This window comes from Lithobates pipiens, unplaced genomic scaffold (assembly GCF_037356315.1).
Source record: "Lithobates pipiens isolate NorthernLeopardFrog02 unplaced genomic scaffold, aLitPip1_a1.2 Scaffold_8, whole genome shotgun sequence".
Taxonomy (NCBI): Eukaryota; Metazoa; Chordata; class Amphibia; order Anura; family Ranidae; genus Lithobates; species Lithobates pipiens.
The window spans coordinates 566,633,823-566,639,319 of record NW_027507903.1 but is presented as its reverse complement, the minus strand read 5'-3'; the positions used below and the strand labels follow the sequence as shown (position 1 = coordinate 566,639,319).

Below are 5,497 nucleotides of genomic sequence, written 5' to 3'. Positions count from 1 at the left end.
GCCTCGTTAGCGCAGTAGGTAGCGCGTCAGTCTCATAATCTGAAGGTCGTGAGTTCAATCCTCACACGGGGCACTGATTTTATATCATGGCTCAATAATTTTACAACTTGTATCTGTCAAAATGGAAAATTCCCTATCAGATCCCTATCAGACCCTTTCATGCCTAAGCCTATTTCTGACATTTGTTGCTTACAGGTAGGGATGAGCCGAACACCCCCCGGTTCGGTTCACGCCAGAACTTTCGAACGGACCGAAAATTTGTGTGAACTTTAGAACGCCATTGAAGTCTATGGGACTCGAATGTTCGAAATAAAAAGTGCTCATTTTAATGGCTAATATGCAAGATATTGTCCGAAAAAGGGTTTGGGGACACGGCTCCTGCCCCAGGGGACATTGGTCAATGCCTAAATTTCTTTTTAAAACGGCCGTTTTTTTTGAGAGGACTGATTTTGAGGACGATTAAAGTGAAAAAAAAAAGTGAAATATTCCTTTAAATATTGTGCCTGGGGGGTGTCTATATTATGCCTGTGAAGTGGCACGTGTTTCCCGTGTTTAGAACAGTCCCTGTACAAAATGACATTAAACGAAAAAAAGTCATTTAAAACTGCTTGTGGTTTTAATGTAATATCTGGTTCTGGCAATATGGATGAAAATCATTGAGAAAAATGGCATGGGTAGCCCCCCGCCCATTACCAGAACAAACTTTTGGGTCTTGTACAGATATTAAGGGGAACCCCATATTCAAATAAAAAAAAGGAAAGGCGTGGGGCCCCAGGCCCTATATACTCAGAACAGCAGTATACAGGCGGTGCAAACAAGACAGGGACTGTGTAGGTTTGTTGTGTTGAGTAGAATCTGTTTGTAATTTTGAACTGGTACATTTTTAAAGTGTAGCTCCAGTCAAAAAATCTATTTTTAAGGTTTTTGGAAAATATAGGGAAGGGTTATCACCCCTGTATAATTTTTTTTGGCCGTCCATCTTTTTTCATCTCACTTCCTGTTGTCTCCTTCCATTTGCAAGTAGGAAACGTTTGTAAGTTGGATGCTTGAAAGTAGGGGCCTGCCCTATATGCTCTGCAGAAATGAGGGCCTAAGGTGCTGGTGTTGACACAACACTGTAAGCCCCCAAAGTGACTCTTGGTGGGCACTGGAGCGCCCTGCTGTGAACGATTATATCAAGAATTGTAATTACATGCCATTGTTGAACAGTGGTAGAAAAATTGGGCCTTTGGTGGTTGTGGTGGTGGTGCTAAAAGTCCTCACAGTTACTCTCGGTGAGCGCAGGAACGGGCCCTGCTGTGAAATATTATATCAAGAATTGTAATTGCATGCCCCTGTTAAACAGGGGCTGAAAAATTGGGCCTTAGGCACTGCTTGCTGGTGCCGCGACACTGCAACCTCACCCAGATACTCTAGTTGGAGTGCAGGAATGAGCCCTGCTGCAAAGCAATGCATCAAAATTGTAATTACATGCACCTGTTAAACAGGGGCTGAAAAATTGGGCCTTAGACACTGGTGCTGGTGCCACGACACTGCAACCTCTCCCATATACTCTATTTGGAGTGCAGGAATGAGCCCTGCTGCAAAGCATTGCATCAAAAATTGTAATTACATGCCCCTGTTAAACAGAGGCTGAAATATTGGGCTGGTGGCATCACCCAGAACTAAAAATGTTCTTCCAAGATATCAGAAGGATCATTGAGGAGGAAGAGGATAGTCAGTCAACATAACAGGACAGTCACTCAGCAATAGCATAGGCAGTCTTGAAGGGATGTGACATCTCAAAAAAAAAATGATTCGGTTACATCAGCTTCTGGTGCTTGGTAGCTGGTGGTGATCAAAGACTGATTCATCTTTATGAAGGTCAGTCTATCAACCGAGTCGGTGGACAGGCGCACCCTGTGATCGGTTACAAAGCCACTAGCAGCACTGAAGGTGCATTCTGAAAGAACGCTGGATGCAGGACAGGCCAGTAGCACAATTGCATACTGTGCAAACTCTGGCCAGTGATCCATCCTCAAGACCCAGTAAGCCAGAGGATTTTTGGTGGGAAAGGTGTCCAAGTCTGACCTTGCCCCTAGGTATTCCCGCGCCATGTAAATCAGATGCTGGCCATGGTTGCTGGAACCAATCATACCTTGGGGCTGCGGACTAAAAAATTGTCTGAACACATTGGTCAGATGACCACCTTCTCCACCGCTCCTTCTGTGACTGACCGAAACCTCAGCAAAACATTGTCCAGGACCAGGAGTTTGTATCCTCCCAGTCTCTGGGAATGCGTTGCACATACCTTTCTGCAAGGCCGCCCGGAGATGTCTCATCCTCTGCTCCCTCTGCAACGGCAAGATAAGGTCCGCAACCTTACCCTTGTACTATGGATCAAGGAGAGTGGCCAGCCAATAATGGTCCCTCTCCTCGATCCGAAGAATACGAGGATCCTTCCGCAGGGTTTGCAGGATCAGGGAGGCCATGCAGCGTAGGTTAGCTGAGGCATTTGGTCTGGAGTCCTCTGGGTCACTAAGGACAACATGATCCGCAGCCACCTCCTCCCAGCCACCTACAAGTCCACGTGTTTCTTGGGACTGTAAATCACCCTAAAAGACTGCTACTGCTGATGCTGAGTGCCAGGCTCCACCTCCATGCTGACACAAGCCTCCTCCTCCTACTCCTCGTCCTCTTCCTCTGTGATGGATGGGACAGCTGGAACACTGTCTGGATAAAGGGGGCCTTGAGAGGCAAGGAAGTCCTCCTCTTCCTGCCTCTGTTCTGCCTCAAGTGCCCTGTCCATTATTCCATGCAGCGTATGCTCCAACAGGTGGACAAGAGGTACAAGAGGTACAGTGTCACTGATGCATGCACTGTCACTTCTCACCATCCTCGTGGCCTCCTCAAATGGTAACAGGACAGTGCATGCATCCCTGATCATGTCCCACTGGCGTGGTGAAAAAAAACCAAGCTCCCCTGACCCTGTCCTGCGGCTGTAGTTGCACAGGTACTCATTAATGGCCCTCTGCTGCATGTGCAGCCGCTGTAGCATGGCCAACGTTGAGTTCCACCTGGTGGGCATGTCACATATAAGGCGGTTCTTGAGCAGGTTCAACTCCAGGCAGCCGAGCACTGGCATTAAATGATTGGCGGAAATGCACACAGACTTTCCTGGCCTGCCTCAGGACATCCTGTAAGCCCGGGTACCTGCCCAAGAACCGTTGCACCACCAGGTTAAGGACGTGAACCACACAGGGCACATGGGTCAGTTGTCCCTGTCAGAGGGCAGAGAGGAGGTTGGTGCCATTGTCTCAAACCACCATTCCTGGCTTAAGCTGGCGTGGCGTCAACCACCTCTCGGCCTGCCCCTGCAGAGCTGACAAAATATCTGCCCCAGTGTGGCTCCTGTCCCCCAAACAAACTAGTGCAAGCACGGCATGGCATCTTTTTGCCTGCATACTTGCGTAGCCCCTTGAACGCCTACGAATGCACCTCTGGTTCCGAGGACAGAGCACTGGAAGAGGCCATGGAGGAAGAAGAAGAGGAGGGGGTGGAGGAGAGAGGTTTGTCACAACCAGTAGTAGCATTTTGGAGGCATGGGGGTGGAACAACCTCCAACATTACTGCACCTTGTCCTGCATCCTTCCCAGCTGCCAGAAGAGTGATCCAATGGGCCGTGAAAGATAGGTAACGTCCCTGTCCATGACTGCTGGACCATGAGTCAGCAGTAATATGCACCTTACCACTGACCGCCCTGTGCAGCGAGGCAAGGACATTGCCTTCCACATGCCGGTAGAGAGCCGGAATCACCTTCAGTGAGAAAAAGTGGCATTTGGGGACCTGCCACTGAGGAACCGCACATTGCACAAACTCACAGAAGGGGGCCGAGTCTACCAACTGAAAAGGCAGCAGTTGAAGTGCTAGCAATTTAGCCAAGCTAGCATTCAACCGCTGGGCATGTGGATGGCTGGGATTGAACTTCTTTCGACGGTCCAGCAGCTGGGGCAGGGAAATTTGCCTGCTACAATCGGATGTGGGTGTACTTCTAGCAGAGGGCCCGCAAGTAATTGGCTGTGAAGCACCTAATTCTACACTTTCATTCCTCTCAGAGCAGGTTTCAGAGAGGACTGAAGGTCTAGTGGGGTTGGAGATCCCAGCTGATGCGGAGCAAGGAAAGGTCCACTTTGCTCTTTGGTGTGAGTCTTTAAGGTATGCTTGCCAACAAGCTGCATGGCAGATCAACATATGTCTGGTCAAGCATGTGGTGCCCAGGCGGCTGATGTTTTGGCCACGCGAGATACACTTGAGACATATGTTGCAAATAGCAGAGGTGCGATCTGATGCACTGGTCTCAAAAAAGGCCCACACCAAAGAACTTTTGGAATAACTCGCAGAGGCAGCGCCCTGCACAGGCGGAGCTCTGCGGTGTGATTCAGTCAGCGTGCTGCCCCTAAGTTGGCCCCCGGAGGGCATCCTCCTCCTCCTCTCTCCTATCAGGCACCCACGTGGAGTCAGTGACCTCATCATCCCCTACCTCTTCATCACTGGAGAAAACCTGTCAGTATGCTGCAGCTGGTGGAACATAACTGCCAGATTGCTGTCCTTCTTGAGCCTCCCTTCTATCTGCGCTTACGCTACTGCCTTTCTCTAGCTGGATATCATCATCAGAGCCTTCAAAACTCTGGGCATCCTCCTGGAGCATGTACCCAACACTGTGCTCAAACAGTTCGGGGGACTCCTCAGGAGGACATGGTGGGTCTAGGGAAGGAGTGACTGATGACGTTGAGACGAGGGAAGAGGACGCATTGGCAGCTGCTTTGCTAATACCCTGAGCCTGGGTGAGAGAGGATGAGGAGGGTGAAGAGGGCTTGGTCATCCACTCTACCAAGTCTTCGGCATGATGCGGATTAACACGTCCAGCTGCCGAAAATAAGGACAAGCGTGTCCCATGGCCACGTGCTGATGACGATGCACCGCGTCCACAACCAGCACTGTTGTCTCTAGACACAGAGCCTGCTTGCCCTTTTTTATTGGCTCGCGACTGTCTGCCTCTCCTTGTTGGCCTTCCAGAGATAGTAATGGCCTACAGGAAGATGGGAAAACCAGCAATTGGGTAGTGTATATTGTGCTGGAGGCACACAACACCCACTAACTCCTGCAGATGCCTGTATTAGAGAACACTAGCAAAAAAGGTAGATACAGGTGTATACTGTGTTGTGCTGGAGGCATACAACACCCACGAACTCCTGCAGATGCCTGTATTAGAGAACATCTGCAATAAATGGTAGATACAGGTGTATACTGTGCTGGAGGCACACAACACCCACTAACTCCTGCAGATGCCTGTATTAGAGAACACCAGCAATAAAGGGTAGATACAGGTGTATACTGTGCTGTGCTGGAGGCACACAACCCCCACTAACTCCTGCAGATGCCTGTATTAGAGAACACCAGCAATAAAGGGGAGATACAGGTGTATACTGTGCTGTGCTGGAGGCACACAACCCCCACT

At 49.6% G+C, this 5,497-nt stretch overlaps 1 non-coding gene across 1 annotated transcript; it reads left to right on the top strand.

The window, feature by feature from the left end:
* TRNAM-CAU (transfer RNA methionine (anticodon CAU)) lies at window positions 1-73 on the top strand. The gene has a single exon. It is a non-coding gene; the product is annotated as a tRNA-Met (tRNA).
* Window positions 74-5,497: the final 5,424 nt, after the last annotated feature.